Here is a 23,932-nt window from a genome sequence, read left to right on the forward strand (position 1 = left end):
GAGCTATCGGTCTCCATTTCAGAGTAGCGGCCGTGTTAGTCTGTATCCGCAAAAAGAAAAGGAGGACTTGTGGCACAAGTACTCATTTTAAAATAAAATAAAATGCATTTGCAGCTGGCACCTCATATAGTAAACCAAACGCGAGCAATATTGATTCTTCAGGAGCTGTTAAACACCCCAAATTGAGGTTTACATTGATAGTCCCAATCCACACGTGGGACAAACCACACTTAGCTCCTGAGGGCATCGCTGGTCATAGCCCTGGGCCTTGACCAAATATATAGGAAAGAAACGCATGGGAAGGTAATATCTGTACACATCAAACCAGGTTACCATCTGTACTTGGTATCTGGGGCTGGTTCAACTCCAGCCCCAGCATAATCTAGAGAAGACTCAGCTACACTCTAAAGTACACTCACTGGCAGAGGCCCGCAAAGCATTGGTTGCCTGGTGGAGGATTGCCAGAGCACAACTGTGTTCCAGCCATTTCCCACCTCTCTCTCTATATATATATACCCTCCTATGGCAAGAAAGGTACAAAAGGCCTCAGATTCCAGCCTATTACCTTTTTTAAAAAAATACTGTGTGTATCCCGGCCTTTTTTAATTACTTCTGTTCCTGAAACAAAAGGGCACTTGTGGACATTAAAGATTAGAAATAGGTGTGTCAATTTGGTTAGATCTCGGGCAAAAATAAACTGGAGCAAATAAAATATATCATCTCACATAATTAATAAAAGGCTTAGAAACATAATCAAATCACGTACAACCTAGCAAGATGAGGGCATGACACTGCCACCTTTGAAATGGAGTTCAGCAAAAACAGGATCCAACCTATACCTCAAGTTTTCAAAGAGGAGATGTTAATTTTTTAAGTATAGTGGTATAAAACTAAAATAATTGTTCCACCTGAAAACAAGTTCTCCGTCTCTTGATTCTAACTATTGGTTTCTGCTGAGTCATGGACAATATTCTGGTGAGCAAATATTTGTTGCAAATATTTGTAGAAATTGCATCTCCTTATTTCTGTGCAGCTTTTTTTTAATAGGAACTTGTCCTTGCAAATGACCCTGGAAAGAAATCTTTGTTTTAGTTTATAACTCATTAATCACCACAAAGAGAGGGAGAGTGGAAATCAAAAAACCTTTCAGGAATTAAAGTTCTCATTTTAGTGACACTTGCTTTTATATGTTATTTTTTAAACTCTATTTTAAAGGAAAATGTAATCATCATTCAGATGAAATATATTACATTGTTTCATGGAAAGGTATTTAAAGGATCAGTGGCCAAATTAGAGATATAGCACAGAAATTAGAGATTGATTAGATCTTTTCCATTACATAGTTCTGCCAATGCAGGATTTTCTCTACAGCATAATTTACTCTTCATTTGTTTATCAGGTCAATTTTTAAAGCCTAGCATTGGGTTTGATCCTTCTCTGATTGACATTAGTGGTGGCAGATCATGCCTATGATTGGGCTGTCACTGCCTCTTTTGAGGCACATTTCCATTCTAAATGTCACACCATTAAGAATATTTCCTCTCTATTCATCCTAAATTTACCTCCTCTTGATTTTGTACCATTCCTCATAGTGTGAGGCCTTCATGTACTACACTAAGCAATTTCTCTCCTTTTCTGTGTTTGCAGCTTTCAAACCTTTATAGATATTTATTATAATCCTTCTTCCCTCTCATCCTTTATTCATTAAGAATAGTAGACTTAAAGTCATGTATTCAAAGCTAGATCATGAACCCTTTAATCCCACTGGTGAGCAGTGATACACGTGACTAATCTTTAAGGAATAAAGTACTACACAACATAAGTAAAGGATCTGGCCCTAAAAAGAAATATTGTATTCATTATCTGTTTTTAAAAGAAACCAAATATTTGATAATGACAAATGAGACCAAAGGTGAACTAATACAGTACTAACACAATATGGAATAGGAAAACAGCATGTGAATGAATTTTAATAGACACTAGTTGTTCTTTTGGGGTTATTTCTTTTCTTTCAGTTGCAAGGTTGTTCTATGAAAATGATTTTCCAGGAGGCTAGTGACAGTCTCATTTTTCACTATCAAGTAAATCTGCATTATCAATTACACTCCATCTGATTATGAAGCGGTCTGTTCCAACAGTCCACTATGATATTGTTAGGGGAAAATGGCATTGTAGAAAGCTTACAGCAATGAAAGAATCACTTCTTTTAATAACATTTCTATAAACATAGTTTCAAAATTCAGTGCATCAGAGGCAAATAATTCAGAATAATAAAAGTAGATATGCCAGGTGTGTGGAGGAGAGAGATAAATTTAGATGTAGCAAGCCAGATCCTGAGTCCTGCTCTGGCTACTTTGGCTCTGGCCTATACTGGGATCACTATTCCTCAGCAATCCCTTGGTGACAGAATGCCCTTTGAGGCTGCTCTAACTTTCGATGGGGCTCAGCCCCTCACTAGCCCCAAAGCCCCTTCTGAGCTGTACTGAGCACAGCTCACACCAGCCAAGACTGAGGCCAGAATGTGGTCAGCTCTACGGTCTACTACCTTAACTGTTTTTAATAAGAATATTTGAATTTACATGTTCTTTTTTGTTTTGTTTTTAGTAAACTTAAAATTGAAGAAACTGTAAAGAAGATACAGAAACTGATTGTCAAGTTCAATCTTGTTCCAAGGTTCCATCGCATACCTTCACCATCCCTACCATAAGTCTGGGTCAGAGAAATCAGGTCTCAGGTTTATGAGAGTGAGATTGTCATCACAGTGTGGAAGAGGAAGCTGTTCTCAAACACCATATCTCCCCCCCCCACATAACCACCTTAATGACTCCTGTAATGTTTGAATGGGGTGGGCAATCTAGTCCTCAACAGACTGTGAGGTATGTAACTCCCAACTGCACAACTCTGTTAGCAGCCCTAGCCACTAAGCTGTGTGTGGTCACTCTGATGAATCGTAGAAGTTTCATTCGGCCCAGACTTGAAGCAGAGAGGTTGTTGGGGAAAATTTGTTGTCTTGGCTGCAGCAGACTGCACCTGAAAGAAAGCCAGGGCATGCTAAGGCCTAACTGGCCGATGAAGTCCAGCTTGGGGAGGAGTTGGGTTGGGCTTATAAAGCCAGGAAGCTGGCAACTGAAAGGGACTGAAGGGAAATAGTCTGCAGTCACTCCATGGGAGGAAGAAGGTGTGTTTGAGGCTACAGGGTTCAGTAGTCTCTAGTTACTCCCTAGGAGGAGAGAGATTGAGATGGTACACCCGGGAGAGTGGGGAGCCAGAAGCTGTAGGAAGGAGCCCAGGGAAGGAACAACTGTGTTTGAAGGAAAGCAGAGTCTTTCCTTCAGACCCAGGTGCCAGGTATAGGTTCCATGGACTGGAACCTGGAATAGAGGACGGAGCTGGGTTCCTCTACCAGCCACTATGGAAGTGGCACCATCATGGCAGTACTGGAGAAGACTGCCTGGGACCATTTGTGCATCAGGGCTTTGAGATACACCAAAAGGGGAAATCACATAGTGACCTGGTTGGAGGCTGTGTCACTAAGAAGAGGCTGCAGTTCCTGGGATGAGAGAGAGGCCACAGAGAGTGAAGTAACAAAGAGAAAGAATGCAACCGCAGGAAGAGGCATTGGCCTGGCAGAGCTAATCCCCAGAGCTGTCTGGAGGTGGTGCCAGGCAATGGTGATTAGAGCATCACATCACATCTCCACTGGAAATTTTGCCTTTTCTGTCAAAAATTTCAGCCAAAAAATTTCAGTTCAAACTACATCTCCCAGTATACACTACTTTCTCCCCTCTTTTTCAGAGTCGTCTATGTATCCTAGACCCTTTGGCCATGGAGCATCATGGGGGGTACAGTTTCACCAGGGAGTTTGGCTTCCAGAGGAGAATGGGAGAACAAGTCATCCAGACTACAACTCCCAGGAAGCTCCTCAGTGCCATTATAAATCAAAATATTTGGGGCTTTGGCTAATATATACTAGTTTTCAGTTTTTTTTATGACATAATGAAATTTTCTGCAGTAAGCATAAAATTTCCACAATAATTACTTTGTCAAAAGCCCAATTCTCCATTGAAAAGCAGTTTGAGCTTGCGATAAAAGACTGTTTTAAATCTTTGTGGTAATATTTGATGAAACATCAGATTTCTCAAGAATTGTAGATGTTGTGTGAAAATAAGTCAAAGAATGCTGACATACCAAATGCCCTGCCAGACCCCATACGTGAGACTCATTAATTTCAGCAAGAGTTCCTTGGTCTTCTTGGACCCTAAGTTATATTCCAACACACTTTTACTTATGTATACAATAGAATACATTTTATCACATGTATGATGTGCATTACCCAGATGTGCTAAGTGAGACATATACCATGATTTACATCTGACCGATCTAAGGCACATTACCACATATACAGTATGAGACCTATAAAATAGATTATCACTGTCATAAATATAAAGGGAAGGGTAAACATCTTTAAATCCCTCCTGGCCAGAGGAAAAACCCTTTCACCTGTAAAGGGTTAAGAAGCTAGGATAACCTCGCTGGCACCTGACAAAAATGACCAATGAGGAGACAAGATACTTTCAAAACTGGAGGAGGGGGGGAAACAAAGGGCTCTGTCTGTCTGTGTGATGCTTTTGCCGGGACCAGAGCAGGAATGCAGGTCAGAACTCCTGTAAAAAGTCAGTAAGCCATCTAGTTAGATATGCGTTAGATTCTGTTTTGTTTAAATGGCTGATAAAATAAGTTGTGCTGAATGCAATGTATATTCCTCTTTTTGTGTCTTTTTGTAACTTAAGGTTTTGCCTAGAGGGATTCTCTATGTTTTGAATCTGATTACTCTGTAAGGTATTTACCATCCTGATTTTACAGAGGTGATTCTTTTACTTTTTCTTTAATTAAAATTCTTCTTTTAAGAACCTGATTGCTTTTCATTGTTCTTAAGATCCAAGGTCTTTACGTCCGTGTTCACCTATGGAAATTGGTGAGGATTTTTATCAAGCCTTCCCCAGGAAAGGGGGTGCAGTGCTGGGGGGGTATTTTTTGGTGGGAGATGTTGCCAAGTGGGCACTTCCCCTGTTCTTTGTGTAACACTTTGGTGGTGGCAGTGTTTACCTAAGCTGGTAAGAGTAATCTTAGGGGGTCTCTCATGCAGGTCCCCACATCAGTACCCTAGAGTTCAGAGTGGGGAAGGAACCTTGACAATCACAGACATGTTGTATATGTTACACTGAAACCCTTTAAAGTGTGAGGGAAAAGGGACTGAATAATCTCAAGCCAAAAGACTGGAGCTCACCCGTTTATCATTTTAAAATATATGTATATGTTAACTTGACAACTTTATTGTCTCGCAATTGAATCTTTCAACTGAAAATTAGAATAATGAGAATGCAAGGCAGTAGCAATTTGTATTTATTTACTAAAACTTTGTGTTCAGATTAGCTTAGTATTATCTGCCAAATGAATAAATCACAATGTGATAGGATGAATCCCTTGTAAATGATGGATCCAACTTGAGCAAGCTGACTGCATTGTTATATCAACAATTCATTTTATGATACATAACCTGATGAGAAACACATTAAGAGATGATGACAAACAGACTTTTTACTAAGCTCAGTAATACTCTAAAGCCACATTTGGGCTTCTGCTGCATAACTGAAAAGTCAATATCAATGGTATATAATAAATTGTGTTCATTATCGGCCCAGACTTAGATATATTGATATAAATATGCTATATTGTGATCCTGGCATACCAGTTGCCAGCTCATGCCACGGTCCCCATGCATCAGCTGAACACTGACAAATACAAAGCTGGAACCAGTCTGTTGTCACCTGTGTGTTAGTATTGTTAAAATGTGTATTAGAATAATAAGAATGTTTAGTGTTTAGACTTTATGGAATGTTTGCATGTTGCTGCATGCATTAATCTCTTATAACATCTGTATCCCATACTGAAGGTAACATCTGAGCATTCATACTGTAACTGTATAAATCACCAGATAGGAGAGAGACATTAACTGGTGTGAAGTGCTGGTTTCCAACAGGGGGCGTTATGTCCTGTCCAAGAATGAAGGTCCATCAACATCGATGACCTAGAGTAGAATACTAAAGAGGATACAAGACTTTGTTGTTTACTCTCCCCCCATATCCATGAAGATGGGTCTTGCAAGTGAATTCTGCCCATTAGCTGAGTTTGCAGCTCAAAGTGGAAAGGGCCGGGGGAGAGGAATAAAACTCCTTAACAAAGAGGAACTATATCTCTATGCTGCTTGGACTCTGAGGGGCAAGGCTTTCTAGGCATAAGAAGCAGAACCGCAGTGCTTAGCCTGATTTAGGCTTACAGGACACAGAACTTGCTTCTTTTAGAAGATTCTATTACCTTTAGAAATATAAGATTGGAACTAATTTGTGTTTAACTGCTTTAACCTTGTAAATAAATCTGATTACCTTTTCTTATTTAATAAATCTTTAGGTAGTTTATTCTAGGATTGGCTATAAGAGTTGTCTTTGTGACATCGAAAGTGCAGTTGAGCTGGGGTAAGTGACTGGTCCTTTGCTATTGGGAGTAACCTGAATACTGCTGTGATCCTTGGTGTAAGGGACCATCTATCACAAAAGTAGACTTACCTTGAAGGCAAGACAGATTGGAGTACCCAAGTGGACTGTTCGTGAGTCCATGATTAGGCCTTTATAGTGCCTGAGGCATTTACACTTGATAATAGGTTGGTGAAATCTAAGAATAGAGCCACAAACACTTTGAGGGTTGTGCCCTGGTTCTTAAGTTTGCTCTGAGGTTGGTACCTATGTCATTTAAGGTTCTGAAAAAAATCAGAATTTCATACTTTTTTTTTTTTAACCAAAAACAAAATAAAGGGGGAGTGGACCTAGCTACGTAGCCACATCTTATCTAGCAGATTTTATACTACACTCATCAGTGTAGCATCTCCTGGATGGCTCAAGAGATTGGAAATGGTATGAAACAGAATGGCTAACACAAAGATTGGGGGGATGAGAAATAATGAAGAGGTCAGGTCACTGATATAGCGTGATCTGGATCACATGGTAAACAAGTAAACAATATATTTCAATATGGACAAACATAAGGTCATATATCAAGGAATAAAGATTGTAGGCCAAACTTACATGATGGGGAAACTCTGTCCTTGGAAGCCATGACTCTGAAAGTCTTTGAGGTCATGGGGGATAATCAGCTGAACATGAGCTCCCCATGTTGCCCTTTTTAACTATAGTGCAAAACCATGCTCTGAAGTGTCCCTAGCCTCTGTTTGCCAGAACAGAGCAACAGGGGATGGATCACTTGATTACCTGTTCAGTTCATTCCCTCTGAAGCACCTGGCATTGGCTGCTGTCGGAAGACAGGATGCTGGGTTAGATGGACATTAATCTGACACAGTATGGCTGTTCTTATGTTCATGTGATCCCTGGGTTCATAAACAAAGAATATCAAGCAGGAGTCGGTTATACTCTGTACTTCATACTGGTGAGACTGCTACTGGAATACAGTGTCCAGTTCAAGCGTCTACAATTTGAAAGTGATGTTGAAAAAATTGGAGATGGTTCAGAGAAGAGACGAGAATGATTAAAGGAGTGGAAAACATGCCTTACAGTGAAAAACTCCGAGTTCAGTCTCTTTAGACCTTCAAAGAAGGTGAAGGAATGTCTTGATCTTACTGTAAGTACCCATATGGGAACCAGAAAATTTGGTAGAGGGTTCTTCTATTTGTCAGATGAAGGTACAAGATGCAATGGCTGAGAGATGAAGCTAGACAAATTCAGACTAGAAATAAGCCACACTTTTTAACAGTGAAGGTAAATAACTATTGGAACAACCTACAAAGGATTGTGATGGAATTTTCAGCAGTGGAAAACTTTAAATCAAATTTAGATGATTTTCTAGAGTTCAACCACTTTAGTTCAATTGAACTTTAGTTCAATCACAACTATTGGGTTTGAAGTAGGAATTAATTCAGGGAAGTCCTATGGCCTGTGTTATGCAAGCAATCAGACTACATGATCACAGTGGTCCCCTCTGGCCTTAGAATTTATGAATATATGGAAAAACACTCTCCTCTCTACATTCAAATCAAATCCATCCATCCTAGGTGTAAAATGATGAAAAGTCACATGCATTAGAAGGCTGCTCAATGACCTATATGGAATGAGATGGTACTTTCAGTCCTGTTACTAATGGAAAAGTGTGCACACCACTCCAGCTCCATCACTCATCAGTTCACTTCTTCCCTTTTACTCCATCCAATTATTGTCCTTGCCAGCTTTTTTCTGAGCTGACACATGTCGCCATTACGATAATGAGGTTGACTGTCCAAGCCAGGAAATTATCTAGGTCATTTAGAGAAATTCTGAAGATTGATCTTTCCTACCACAGAAGCTTGTTTGAACTTTTCTACTCATATTACTGTAAAAAAGGAATGTTCCTACTTAGATGTGATGTAGAGTAAGTGCAGTTCCACTGACCCAAAGGAGGTTTGTGCTCAAAAAGTGGAAGTGTCTTTTTTCCCTCAAAAGGAGCCCTACTATCTTAGCAGGAATGTTATTGCCACAAGGAAAGTCTGTCTATTTAAAAATAAACCCCGGTTTTCACCTTCTCAACGAGAGCTTCTGAAGTAGGACAGTGTCATCTCAAAATAAGTCTTACAATTTCTCAGTGAAGAGCTTAATAGAGTTTGTCTATATTTTGCCATCTAAAAATAGATGTACACTAGGCAATTAGAACTCATTTCCCCTTTTTACCCCTGGGCAGCCAGTCTAACTACTGAGCTACAAAAGTTTGGTATTCTTCCATTCTTCCTTAAATCACCATCCTCATGCGGGGTGGGGGGTGTTCTGCTCCTCCACCACTAAAGTTATTAGGAGTTTGCCTCTGATTTCTATGGAAGCAGAACTGGACCCCAGATTCTCACTTGTCACCTCTCCCAGTGTGAACTCTGCAGACTAACTTGTTAAGTTTCTTAACTTTTTGCTGAAGGATTATGACAGAGCATTAATCTTGAATGAGAATTACAGCTTGTATTTTCTTTTTGATGGCTTCAAATGTATTTTAAACTCTTTTTCTTTCACAACCTTAATAGAGATGTTTTTATGTCTACATTTTTCCCCCAATTATTGCTTGCAACATTGGAGACTTGCATTAGCTGATCTGTATGAAAAAGTACATACACAAGTACAGTGGGGAAAACTTAAATAGATTAAAAGTAAATAAAAGCATAAATAGAAATTGAAAGCACACATCTCCCAACAAGAGAATCTGTCTAACAAAAAGAAGAGGTAGAGAAATAAGGTGGGTGAGGTAATATCTTTTATTGGACCGGCTTCTTTTGGTGAGAGAGAGAGAAGCTTTCGAGCTTACCCAGAGGTCTTCAAGCTTGAAAGCTCTCACACCAACAGAAGCTGGTCTAGTAAAAGATAGTACCTCATCCATCTGTCTTCCTAATATCCTGAGACCAACATAGCTACAACAAGCCTGCATAGAAAAATGCTATACAGTTTTTCATTTTATAAGGTAATACAAAATCAACCTGAACTACAATGTTTGTATAGCATCATTTTTACTTAAAGAAGGAGAAATTTTTGCATCTGATTACATTGCATATCAAAACTGGGGTGAGGATTTCACCCTGCATGTCTATTACAAAGCGATAGTCTCACTTTCCAATGTTTCAAGACTTGGGAATTAGATATTGCTCTGGAGTATGTATCCTAGAAGAGTTCCTGTGGTGTCCAATAGCACTCCAAAGTTTTGTTAGTCTAATATCAAATTCTCCATATACTGCCCCTCCAACCAGGGGTGCTGGAACAATCTGAAGAACGGGAGTGCTGAGAGCCATTGAACCAAACTGTAAGCCATGTATATAATGGAAACCAGGTCAAGCCCGGGAGCGTGGCAGCACCCCAGCACCCCTAGTTCCAGGACTTATGCCTCCAACAGGATTTTGTTTCCTAGTTTGAGCACTTACTTTTGTTTTACTGTTCACCACTGACATTGTGATAAACGTGGTTGAGTCTTATAATGTTTTTGCCTTTTCTTTTAAAGCGATAGGTTGGTGCTGATACTGAAGCCTTACAAGTTGCAGGTTGGATGATTACTGTGGAAAGGTAAAGACAAGTTAATGGAGATTCTTCTTTGGTTCATGTGGTAAGAGCTTTTTTTCAATCTGTTGCTTATTCAAGTCCCAGCAGCGATAGATTCCTTGCATCTGAAAAGTAAACTCTGGATTGGAGTGGGAAGGGGAGAATTACTAACAGAGAAAAACCAGGAGATTTTTTTAGGAAAAATTAAGATAAAACTAAGTGTTCACAGACCACCTACCACTTTTTAGATAAGGTCATATTTACATTTTTGCTTTTGAGTTTTATATTATTTTGATAAGACACTGGTGCTTTGTAAAGGTATGAAAGTTATTAGTCCATGTTCATACTTAAGAAAAATTATATTAAATCAATTTTTCCATAACTTTGTGAGGATTTTAACAATTATCAGAGAATACTTTAAATTATTCATTCAATAATTAATCCTAAGCAACCCATGCAGGAAGTATTACAAAAACTATCACAGCTTGGTATCTTCCAAATTTTACTTGCTAGATGTGTATTAATTTTCAGAACTGGCAACCCAAAAGCCCTGTGGGAGACGCATGAACATGAATAAATAATTGCATGTGGAATGAATAATTGTGACAGCCCTGTGCTCTGAAGTATCCCTTGGTCTGAGTAGGCTCCAGCACCGTTTCTTTCCTTAGTCTCTCAGGCACACTTCCTGAGCACAGACTATTTGTTACCCCATCATAAAAATAGGATCTCATAGCCTATGTCCCCAGGACCTACGCTGACCCCTCAGATGCCCTAGTAGCTTAAGTGCATCTTTGCACAGAACTCCAACCTTGTGGGCATTGTAGGTTTACAGTTCACCTGTTTAGGGGAACAAGATAGTGAAAACAAACATGGGTTTTTTAAGGGTTCCAAAAAACAATCACTGTTTACTTTAGCTACCACAAGATCTAAACTAAACAGTAACACCTCTACCTGCATCTCCTGGCTTCAGTTTTCTCACAACTCTTGAGTGTGCTCCTGTGAGGAGTCCAGGATCCACCCTCCTGCACATGGTTTCTCCTCTGAATTATGGTGTATCTCTCTCCTGTGCAACCTATTTCCATTTCCTTGGCCAGTCTCTAGTTAAAGAGATCTCGTCTGCTATGAAAGCAAGTTCCTCTCTTCTTCTCTCCTACCCAAGCTTCCAGTGAGTCTCTGCATGAGTCCCTCTGAGTCTTCCCTGCAACCCCCAAGTACCAGATTCTGTGGCTTTGAAAACCCAGCCTTAACTAATCTTTTATTTGTTCTGCTTCTGGGGAAATCCTACTGCTGTAAAACCATCCCTGCTGAAAAACTTGATCAGACTTGTTTCCCTAGGTTTCAGCCATCCCATTGTCCTAATGAGCTCCCTCATGAATGGTAGTCATTCAAGGTTTAATGGCCTTTCATAGTCTCTGGTTTGGGGGGATCCATGACAGCATATGACTCCCCTTACATTGAGGTATTAAATGATACAGCAATTTCATAATATGAAAGAGAATTCCTAAGTTGTACATTAGACAGATTCCCAAAATTCATAGCATCATAAAAATGTAGGGTTGGAAGAGATCATCAAGTCCAGCCCTTTGTCCTGAGGAAGGACCAAATGAACCTAGACCAACCCTGGCTGGTGTTTGTTCAACCTGTTCTTAAATACCTCCAATGATGGGATTCCAGAACCTCCCTTTTGAATTCTATTCCAGACTTTAACTACAGTTAGAAAGTATTTCCTAATATCTAACCTAAATCTCCCTTGCTGCAGATCAAGCCCGTTACTTCTTGTCCTATCTTTAGGCAACATGATGACATCATCATCCTCTTTATAACAACCCTTCCCATATTTGAAGACTGTTGTCAAGTCTATCCTCACTGTCTTTTCTCAAGATTAAACATGCCCAGTTCTTTTAACTTTTCCCCATAGGTCAGTTTTTTAAAATCTTTTTTTATTATATTTTATTGCTCTCCTCTGGACTGTTTCCAATTTATTCACATCTTTCCTGAAGTGTGGTACTCAGAACTGGACACAGTGCTCCATCAGTGCTGAGTAGAGCAGGACAATTACCATATATGGTAATTTACAGTTTACATATGACACTCCTGTTAGTACTTATGACACTCCTGTTAGTATACACTAGACTATTAGCCTTTTTTTGCCACTGCATCACATTGTTCATTCATATTCAATTTGTGCTCCTCTATAGCTCCCCCATCACTTTCAGCAGTCTTACCACATGGCCAGTTATTCCCCATATTGTGGTTGTGCATTTGATTTCTCCTTCCAAAGTGTAGTACTTTGCACTTGACTTTACTGAATTTCATCTTGTTGATTTCAGACCAATTCTCTATTTTGTCAGAGTCATTTTGAATTCTAATCCTGTCCTCCAAAGTGTCAGAATAATGTTGCTGAAGAAATGTGTCATGCGTCACAATGATTTGTTTTATCCTTCTTTTAAACATGCAGATTTGTGGTTTGCATAGACCGAGTTACAATTCCATCTCAGAACTTTTCATAGGGAGGGAGAGCTACACATCATTCCTTAGATATGGATAATACAAATGGCTCAATCTTGCCCTTTTCATTTTATTAAATATCAAAGTTAATATGTTCATATAAATCCATATTTTCAATCCATTAATTCATTAATTTTCAAAGATGCTGATTACTTACATCTCCCACTGCAGTCAGTGGTAGCAATGGGTGCTATGATTTCTGAAATCATACTATTATGGGTGGAGAGATGGTGTTGGTCTTAATACAGTACAAGTAATCTTATATACTGTACAAAATGCGATGGCCCAGATTCTCAGATAGTGTAAATTGAAAAAGCTCCTCTGGCTTCAGTGAAGTAGTCCAATTACACCAGCTGAGGATCTAGCCCCATACTTAAAATCACTTCACATTAAAAATTCACCTTTTAAGGTCAGACCAAAAATCTGAAATTTCAAAAAATAAGAGCCATTACTGATAAGAAATCAGAAAGATAAAATTAAACTGACAGGAGAACAAGATCTAAAGAAATATAGAGACTTAAATACCTCATCTCCCAGGTGTTCTCTGAAAGCATACCCATTTCCTCTCCACTGCAGGGGGAAAAAATAGCAGCAGAGGATAATCTGTTACCCTGGACCTGCCTGGAACAATACCTGAAATATTGCAGGTCAAATATTCAAGGTTCCCAGAAATTACTAGAAAATTGATTGTCTGGAACCAAACAATGTATTGTCTCATCAGTATTCAGCAGCGCTGCCCTAGCATAAAGAAGAATAAAAGTAAAACTAAACCACAAGAAAGAGAAGAGAGCAGAGATGGACTTTCAGAAGAAAATAGGCTTCTTAACCATCCCTGCTGTGGATTCTCTCTGTGGCTATTGTATACCTTTCCGAGTCAAGAAACTTCTATATTCTGCATTCTATAAATGGACCAGCAGCAGTAGTAAATGTACAGCTGTGCACATGTGGCATACGGAATCAGCTTGTATTTGAGAACTAGCTAGCAGCCACACTTTTTAAAATGCATTATTTATTTTATATGAAAGTGTGACTGCTAGCTAGCTTTTGTGTGTGTGAAAGGACGGACAGTTGTTACACAAGATGGGAGAGGGTTGTAAATATCCTCTGGCACTAGCTATAATAACCCTTCTCCTCCATTAGAGGCTCAATGATTCAGACTCACAGCTCATCCATTTCTCCCCTCCCTATTCCCAGTATCTCACGGATTCTGCTTTTCTATTTTTCTTCATTAACAGGATGTAGATTGTTTGTTTGGAATTGAATAATTCTGGCAAGTGTAGCAACATCTGCTGCATTTTTTAAAATTCCTTACATGAGCTGTACAACAGCCTTTATTTTTGCCTTTTGTAGTTAGCAGTTTATTAAATCAAGGAGAAAGAAAAGAGTATAGACAAGCCAGGAATAACAGGCAAAGAAGACCACAAAGTATATGTTCAAAAGGCAGCTGTGGCACTGGAATAAACTACCTTGCAGGGGATTCAAGTTCCTATCCCAGGCTCACACCCTTGATACTTGGACACTGGTTTGTGACCACTGTGTGGCTGTGTGTTCAGAGCCTAAGGGAAAAGTGAAGTATATTCCCTCTGCCTTACTCAGGATTGGCTTTCACAAGTTCTCTAGGAGCCCAATACAGCTTTCCTCACTCAGAAAGATAGATCAGCTTATTCTGGGGTCTTTAAGTGGAGGATAAAAAGAGGGATGCCTGAAACACTAAAAAAAATTAAGTGAATGGGGAAAAAAAAAGACTTTTTTAATGACTTTTATTTTTCATTTCCCCTTTTTCTAAGATCTGGTTTCCTGATGACCAATAACCGACCAGAATCTCAGAGGGCATTAACCTGTCTGATCTGCATGGTCAGGTGGAGCTGGGTGGGGAAAAATAGCCTGGTGATGTGGCCTCTTGGGGTCTCCTTTTATTGAGCAGTCCTGCTTCCATTTGTTATTCTGCACTTGTGTTAATATTCTAGGTATTAAAAAGCACTTCCCTGTTGACAGTATTTGAGTACTCCTGTGTTCAGAGGCACCCAGATATTTCTGAACTACATTCTCATCTGTATTTGGACATATGTTGGCTTAGTTCCATGTGTCATCATGTTCACCATATTAGTATTACCAGCACGGTGTGTCAGTGATTCCAGAGCAGTGCTCTCCCTCATTCCTGGGGAATTTGCTCTTTGGGGGAGTAAAGAAAAGAGGTAGGGTTAGACATTTCCACAGCCTTCCCTCTGGTGCACTGGTCTGTAAAGAAGGCAAGACGCCATATGGAACCTTCATGCTCCTTTGAATTGAAGACAGAATTGCAGTGGGGAATCCTACTATACTGAATTCAGAAACAGGAGCCCAAAAGGATTATGGTCTGCTTTCTAGGATATTATGCCTGCCCAGACAGCTAGAGATCATACATCTGTCAGCAGCACATACTAGCCAGGACTTGATGCCAAATAACAACAGCAAACCTGTTGCACATCCCAAGTTCTGCCCCCCAAAATACTTCCCTGGTTTAGTAAGATTCCTGGAACCAAAGCCTTATCTAACAGTATTACTACCTCTTCTACCTCTTCCCCAACCTTGCAGCACACCTTGAGGCAGGACCTGACTCCAAGAGAACTGCAAAATTGTAGAGGTACCTGTGGCTTCTTGACAGTAATCGTAAAGTGCTTAAGTAGTAAAGTGCTTAAGAATCTCTCTTATAAACATTGTTTTGAAGGTGTGAGAATTTCTTACCACAAAAAAGCAGGGGAGAGACGGAAAGGAGGAAATGAACTTGAAACACTTTAATTACAGATTATTCTCTTGCATTTTAGCATAAATACCTTACCAGCTATTGCAAGAGATTTATTTCTCCTATTTAAATGCATGCTATGTGTGAGTGATGCTATTTGTAAAAGCAATAAATCCAGCCATAGCAGTAAAATGTAATTACAGTATTCTTCTGTGACAGAATTGATTCTGGCTAGGTACATTAAACTCATTTGTAACAATGGGCACAGAAGTCATGCAGCTAAAATGTTTACATGAAAACATTTGCAAATTCAGGCAAATTTCTCCTCCGTCATAAGGGATTAACTGTTTCAAGGTTATTATGAAATGTTGAGGAGTCACTGCATGGCAGGCCAAACTGATGGAAAAATAAATTTTCTCTTGGGGTGGGGGGTGGGGCAAAAAAAAGGGGGACAGAAGTGTTTTTTAAATGTCCATTCATTAGTCAGTGTTAATTTCCTATCAAACTGGAGGGGAAAAGCCCTCTACCATTTATTTTTCCATGATCCAGTGTATTATGGCTATCACCATAAGGGCATTTCATATTAACCTTCTTCTAAAACCTAAAGTCATGTTAGAGCCTGATCCTGAGAAGTGGTAAGCACTCTGTATTTCAGAATTCAAAAGGCAGTCAGCAATTTCTCACAATCTGGTCATAACTGGGCCAGTTTTTCAAATGCTCAGCTCCCAGTTAGGCACCTAAACAAAAAACAGATTTGAAAAATAAATGCTTTGGCCTGCTATATTTGTTTTCAAATTCTGTTCCTTAATTTCAAATCAGTTATATATCTATACGTGCTATATTCAAGTCTCATCTACTTGACAAGAATATGTGTTATTGTCACAGCAAAAGCTTCCATTTGGTTAGAAATCCTTTTTATTTTCTTTAATTATTTTCCTTTGGAAAATAACAGTTTAACATGAAGGGACAAAAATACCTTGGGGGAAACTCAAAACTATGTGATTAAAACCCAAAACTTAAAAAAATAAAAATTCTTAGGAACTATTATAAGAATGTTTACTTTCCTGCAAGGCTTTACACAGGTAGAGAATATGCAGTTGTTTCCATCAATCTGTCCTTCAACACAGTAGTCAGGTGTCATCTTGACACAGTCTAATTGTTTCAGACAAAATACAAATGCTCAAGTGCCATCACTATAAATCCATCCCCAAGCATTTAAAAGTTTGCCCGTCACTCTTTTTGAGTTAGTTTACTAGGTTCTTTTACGGCACTCATCACCATGGTGACGAAGCATCTTCTGAAATCATGAGGTGTACACAAAGATGTAATAATTGCTTTATCATCCCTCCAGCCAGCAGGTAATAGACTTTATTTCTATTCTATTTCGTTTCATTCATTCGATCTGCTGGCAGCCCTACTCATGCAGCCCAATATACCATTAGCCTTCTTGGCAACAAGGGCACACTATTGACTCATATCCAGCTTCTTGTCCACTGTAATCCCCAGGTCCTTTTCTGCAGAACTGCTGCTTAGCCAGTCGGTCCCCAGCCTGTAGCAATGAATGGGATTTTTCCATCTTAAGTGCAGGACTCTGCACTTGTCCTTCTTGAACCTCACCACATTTCTTTTAGCCCAATCCTCCAATTTGTGTAGGTTACTCTGGATCCAGCCCTACCCTCCAACATATCTACCTCTCCCCCTAGCTTAGTGTCATCTGCAAACTTGCTGAGGGTACAGTTCATGCCATCCTCCAGATCATTAATGAAGATGTTGAACAAAACTGGCCCCAGGACCGACCCTGGGGCACTCTGCTTGATACTGGCTGCCAACTAGACACTGAGCTGTTGATCACTACCCATTGAGTCCAATGATCTAGCCAGCTTTCTATCTACCTTATAGTCCATTCATCCAATCCATACTTCTTTAACTTCCAGGGAAGAATACTGTGGGAGACTGTATCAAAAGCTTTGCTAAAGTCAAGGTATAGCATGTCCACTGCTTTCCCCATATCCACAGAGCCAGTTATCTCATCATAGAAGGCAATTAGGTTGATCAGGCATGACTTGCCCTTGTTGAGTCCATGTTGACTGTTCCTGATCACCTTCCTCTCCTCCACGTGCTTCAAAATGGATTCCTTGAGGACCTGCTCCATAATTTTGCTGGGGACTGAGGTGAGGCTGAATCTGTAGTTCCTCAATTCTCCTTCTTCCCTTTTTTAAAGATGAGCACTACATTTGCCTTTTTCCAATCGTCTTGGACCTCCCCCAGTCACCACAAGTTTTCAAAGATAATGACCAATGGCTCTTCAATCACATCAGGCACTCTCTCTGCACCCTTGGCTGCAGTGTATCCAGACCCGTTGACTTGTGTATGTCCAGATTTTCTAAATAGTTCTTAACCTGTTCTTTCACCACTGAGGGCTGCTCACCTCCTCCCCATACTGTGCTGCCCAGTGCAGCAGTCTAGGAGCTGACCTTGTGTCAAGGTTCCTCCCCACTCTGAGTTCTAGGGTACAGATGTGGGGACCTGCATGAAAAACCTCCTAAGCTTATCTTTACCAGCTTAGGTCAAAACTTCCCCAAGGTACAAAATATTCCACCCGTTGTCCTTGGATTGGCCGCTACCACCACCAAACTAATACTGGTTACTGGGGAAGAGCTGTTTGGATGCGTCTTTCCCCCCAAAATACTTCCCAAAACCTTGCACCCCACTTCCTGGACAAGGTTTGGTAAAAAGACTCACCAATTTGCCTAGGTGACTACAGACCCAGACCCTTGGATCTTAAGAACAATGAACAATCCTCCCAACACTTTCACCCCCCCTTTCCTGGGAAATGTTGGATAAAAAGCCTCACCAATTTGCATAGGTGACCACAGACCCAAACCCTTGGATCTGAGAACAATGAAAAAGCATTCAGTTTTCTTACAAGAAGACTTTTAATAAAAATAGAAGTAAATAGAAATAAAGAAATCCCCCCTGTAAAATCAGGATGGTAGATACCTTACAGGGTAATTAGATTCAAAACATAGAGAACCCCTCTAGGCAAAACCTTAAGTTACAAAAAAGATACACAGACAGAAATAGTTACTCTATTCAGCACAGTTCTTTTCTCAGCCATTTAAAGAAATCATAATCTAATACATACCTAGCTAGATTACTTACTAAAAGTTCTAAGACTCCATTCCTGGTCTATCCCCGGCCAAGACAGACTATAGACAGACACACAGACCCTTTGTTTCTCTCCCTCCTCCCAGCTTTTGAAAGTATCTTGTCTCCTCATTGGTCATTTTGGTCAGGTGCCAGTGAGGTTACCTTTAGCTTCTTAACCCTTTACAGGTGAGAGGAGCTTTCCCTTGGCCAGGAGGGATTTCAAAGGGGTTTACCCTTCCCTTTATATTTATGACACCTTGTCTGTGAAGACTGAGGCAAAAAAAGCATTGAGAACTTCAGCTTTTTTCACATCATCTGTCACTAGGTTGCCTTCCACACTCATTATGGATCCCACACTTTCCCTGACCTTCTTCTTGTTGCTAACATACCTGCAAAACCCCTTCTTGTTACCCTTCACATCCTTGCTAGCTGCAACTCCAACTGTGCTTTGGCCTTCCTGATTATACCTCTGCATGCTCGAGCAATATTTTTATACTCCTCCCAGGTCATCTGTCCAAGTTTCCACCTCTTGTAAGCTTCCTTTTTGTGCTTAAGCTGACCAAAGATTTCTCTGTTAAGCCAAGCTGGTCGCCTGCCATATTGCTATTCTTTTTGCACATCGGGATGGTTCGTTCCTGTGGCCTCAATAAGGATTCTTTAAAATACAGCCAGCTCTCCTGGATTCCTTTCCTCCTCATATTAGCCTCCATGTTAGCCTCTCATATGCTGGGTATAATTGAAAACAACAGCAAAAAAACCATGAAAACCCTTGCACATCAATACCGCTGTGCTGGAAATGCTTTCCGCCTGAAAATGTACCATTGTGAACAGTGATAACCCCCACATGCAATTAGCAGTTGCAAAAGATACAGGAAACTGAACCAGAGTGTAAAGGTCACTTCAAGTTGGTGTTCTAAAGTAGCTGGACACATTAGGCACTGCAAGTTCTGCTGTAGTTTAAATAATTGAGAGTGGTATTTGAACTGTTTTCTGAACCAGACAAATAAATCTGCCACTCTCTGAATGGAAACTAGTGACTAATATAAATAATGCACAGGTTACAGATTGGTAAGATAGTCATTTTTTGCTTACCTGATACTGCTTTCCAGCTTCCCATACAATAGAACAGATAGCCCTAAGTTGGCCCTCCTGCCGTAGGTATTATTCCTCTGCTGTGACCGTCATGTTCAGATGAGAATCTCCTCAGGTGTATTTCACTTTCTATAAAACTCCTTCCTTCTCCCTTAAATGGAGAAGAGGATAGGACTAAATTGTATATTTCTCAGTTGAATTTATTTGTAAATGAGATCAAACAGCTCATTTGTCCTTTCACTAGACAGTTTGTGTTAAAATTTGCAGCAGGGATAGGCATATCCACCTATCTATTTTAACTTCAGCATGTGAGGAGCTTCTCTGCCTATCCTATAGCTCACAGCATAATGGCTGCCTAAGAGCTAAGGCAAAGTTATGCTGATTAGCTTCAGCACTACACTCAGCATTGCCTGTGAATCAATGAAGGAAGCTGTGTGTGTGTATCAGACCGTTAACCATCACAGTGACACAGATGGATTGGCAAACTAACATCAGCAGGGGCAGCAGAGCGGTAGGTATTGAGAACATTAGATGTGTGAAACTTCGCCCTTTTTATTGCTTTCTGCTGCCAGGGGAAGTCAGAAAGTTAAACAGGACTCAGCAAGAACCTGGTAGAGAGTATGGTATTGGATCAGTAATGCAAGGACCCTTAAGGGAGGAAATGAGAGATGTTCCAGACTGAATCACATCTGGAACCCTGGGATGGTGCAGCACAGAGACTGCATTGGATAGAAGATTTGTGCAGGAACTTTATAGGCAACAGCATAGGGCCAGGTATCTGCTTTGGTTTCCCACAATCAATAAATAACACTAATGCTACTAATAATAAATCCTATTTATGCAGAGATAGGAGGGAGAGAGCCAGGTCCTAAACCACCAACTACATTTTGCCACTATGGTTAGCATTTGAATATGTTGGTAATGAGCACAGAACATATGACTAGCTAGTGCTAGGTAGACTGGTAGATTGATATGCCCGTGATATGTGCAGTTTGAAAACGTGTAGACTTGCTTTTGTATTTCCCCTTCTAATATGATTTCAAAATAGAGTTCTAAGAACTTCCGTTGCCTTACAGGGAAAAATAAATATGGGATCAAATAAATTATATAATTGAGATAAGACAATCCCTAATATTTCTTGATTAATTAAGGAAATCAAAATACAGAGGCATGAGCTGAAGACTAGTAATTATTGAGAGAATTGTGACTATTCTGATGGACAAATTATGACTGTTGTGTCGGCTATAAAGTGTTTCAGGATGAGAGATTTGATTTATATCTCAGTTTGGCTATATGAAGTATTTACTCTTCTAGTTATGCATGGAATTATTATCTCACTCAATGTCAATTAGACAAAGAACCTTAACAGATATAGACACGTGACACAAAAAATCAAATGTCAGTGATGAACAAACAGAAATGACTGAGCAGGAGAAAAAACAGCGCTAGCATGTATAGAGTAGAATTAAAAAAATATTTATGTGGCTACAATGGTTAGCTACAACTGAATGTCCTTCATAGGGCCTTTTGCTATATATTTGAGTGAGTTGTCAATTTTTACAAAGTCAGAGCAAGCATTAGGGCCCAACAGAGATGTGTTGCAAAGAGATCAACCTAGCTAACCACTTTTAGGAGCTACCTCGTGTGTATGTGTGTACAGATATATATATAAACTTCGCACACTGGAGCCATGTCATTACTTCCTAGTCCAGGACAAGAGTTATCCTGCTATGTTCAGTGACATCACACCACACACTGTGGTATTCATTCTGGGAGTTGGAGAACTATAAGTCTCCATCTGTATCCAGCTGCCTAAATAAATATTACTCTGGATTTGTTAGTACTCTGTCATCTGTATCCTGCTAAATCATAGTAGGTGCCTCCAAACCTGCAACCTACTGGTATCAATGTTTCGTTTCAGTTACCACAATGGTACTGATACTCCCTAGAAATAGGAAGCCCATGAATAATGAACACAACCTATTATAGGTTGGGTACAAAGGAAAATGAATAACATAAAGCACTAAGTTGAAGTAATAACTGGAAAGTTCATCTTCCTTTGAGAGTTTAGTCTCTATTGCTGTGTTGAAGTGCAAGCAGTATCAGACAGGACAACGGGGAACATGTGGATACAATAGAGGTAATTTATAATCTAGAAGCAGCCAGCCCTATTTCTGGGTTTAATAAGACCTACTATACAGTGTTAACTCTCTAACTGCCTTTTTTTCTGTCAGGATTATTGGAGCCCATTCATTGTGTTCAGCAAATATGAAGTGAGAAGTTAAATTATTATACACATTGTTCATTCCTTAGTTTGCAGTTCTCACTTGCTGATTGACAATATATAGTTCTGGAGCCGGTTGGGTGGGAGACCTGCATCTTGGGAAATTTTAAACACACTTAAACTTTGAATTAGCTTTTACTACTTACAGATTGACTACAAAATTTCACATGTAAAGGAATAGTTCCTGAAACATTATGTGTTGAGCTGACTATTTTCCCCTGTAGTTTTCTTAAGTGATTTAAAACTCAAAGTCACTTCAGGTTTGCCCACCCTTAATGTCATAGGGTGAGCTGACTCCATAAGGGGGTGGAAGCTCAGCCTTATCTATGCCAAAAAGAGCCTGACTTTCCAGGTGAAGAGAATGTGTAGGAGTCATATGTGGGGGAGGGAGGAGGTATGTGGTTAAACCAGGTTTGCTGGGGGATAAAAGAGCAGCCTGTGGTCAGTTAGAGGATGGGAGACTATTTTCCAGAGCATCAAGGCAAAGAGATCTGCAAGGAATAGAAGGAGCCTGTTGATAAGCCATAATTAATGGGCCTGTGGGTAAGAAGGCTCATCCAGGAGGGTTACAAAAGATGGTGAGCCATAAGGGGTAGTCCTGATAAAGGACTGGGAAGACTTTGGGTTTTATTTCATGTTAATAAACCACATACAGAAGGGAAACAGTATTGTGGAAACACCAGAGGAAGTGAGTTATTTTAATGTGAGATGGAAGGCAAATTGAGGCAGTGGAAGAACTTGACATCAGACCTACTAAGCAATGCTGCACTTACTCTCATCAGAGGATACAACTGATCATTATTATTATTATTACTGACTGAGTTCCAGAAACATTCAACTCTGTACAAAAAGAGGAGACACGATTTACCCTTGAAAAGTCTAAGCGAAGACTGACCATAGACAATGCATTCGGTGCTTAAAACTACCACATGGCTAATACTTCTTTGTGACGTGCACTGAAGCTGACTTGCTACATAAAATTGTGTACTAGAGAGAGGGGTCTGAAGGAGGCCAGGTGGAAGCTAAGTACAGTGGATCAGGAAGGAAGTTCCAGGCATAGGGAGCAACATAAGGATTGCTACACGAACAAAAGGAGGAAACGAGAAGTGACCTCATGAGGATGTACTCAGGACAAATGCAGAGCCTGGTGAAGCACAAGGGTGAGGCAATTTACTAATGGAACAATAGGCTAGTAGTATTGTAAAAGCAGCGGAGGTTTATTGAAGCCTGGCTTCTGGGCAGCACGCACCTTTCCTAGATATTAATCTTCCCAGAAATCCTCCTGTAGTGAGGCAGTGTGGTTCCCTGCCACTCCAGAGAGAGACGAACCCTTCTGGACACCAGAGTGGGCAGAGCCAGAGAGCTCTGAGCCTGCTTTCCAGAGGGTCAGGCTTGGCACAGGAATATAAAGGCCTGACCCCAGAGCTCACTGAGAGAGCAGCCACTGGGGAGGCCAGACGCCTGAGGGCCTGAGCACCTGACTCACCATTGCCCCTCCCTGACCAAGGACCTGGACGCACTGTTTTATATTGTTGTTGCTCAGCCCCTGCCTGAGGGCCTGAGCACCGGACTCACCATTGCCCCACCCTGACCCAGGGCCTGAGCTTATGACTAACGGTGTTTATTTCTGCCCCACAAAGGCCCTGGAGGCCTTTGGCTAGACTAATTTCCTGCTAGGCCTCCTCCCAAACTTAGTGAGGCAGTGTGGTTCCCCGCCTCCCCAGAGAGAGACAAACCCTGGCTAAGCTTTCTACACCTCCAGAAAAAAGAGCTTTGATGTGAAGGAGCAGACTTACCGATGGTAGTCACATTGCTCAATGTACTAGTAGAAGGTGCTCAGATGCTACACTGACAAGTGAGATATAAAGAGCTCCATAGAGGAGAATACATTCTCAACGAGACTGAATATCTCCATATTTTGCAATGAAACTCTGGGTCAGAAAAGCTTTGTGTGACTCTCATAAACTTGCTTTGTCTTCCTAATGAACACACTTTCATTAGTCTTATATTTCTCCCTATGGTTTATTCATGTAGGGCTAGACTGGGGCTGGCTTTTGCATGGTGTGTGGG

Source organism: Lepidochelys kempii, chromosome 12 (assembly GCF_965140265.1).
Source record: "Lepidochelys kempii isolate rLepKem1 chromosome 12, rLepKem1.hap2, whole genome shotgun sequence".
Taxonomy (NCBI): Eukaryota; Metazoa; Chordata; order Testudines; family Cheloniidae; genus Lepidochelys; species Lepidochelys kempii.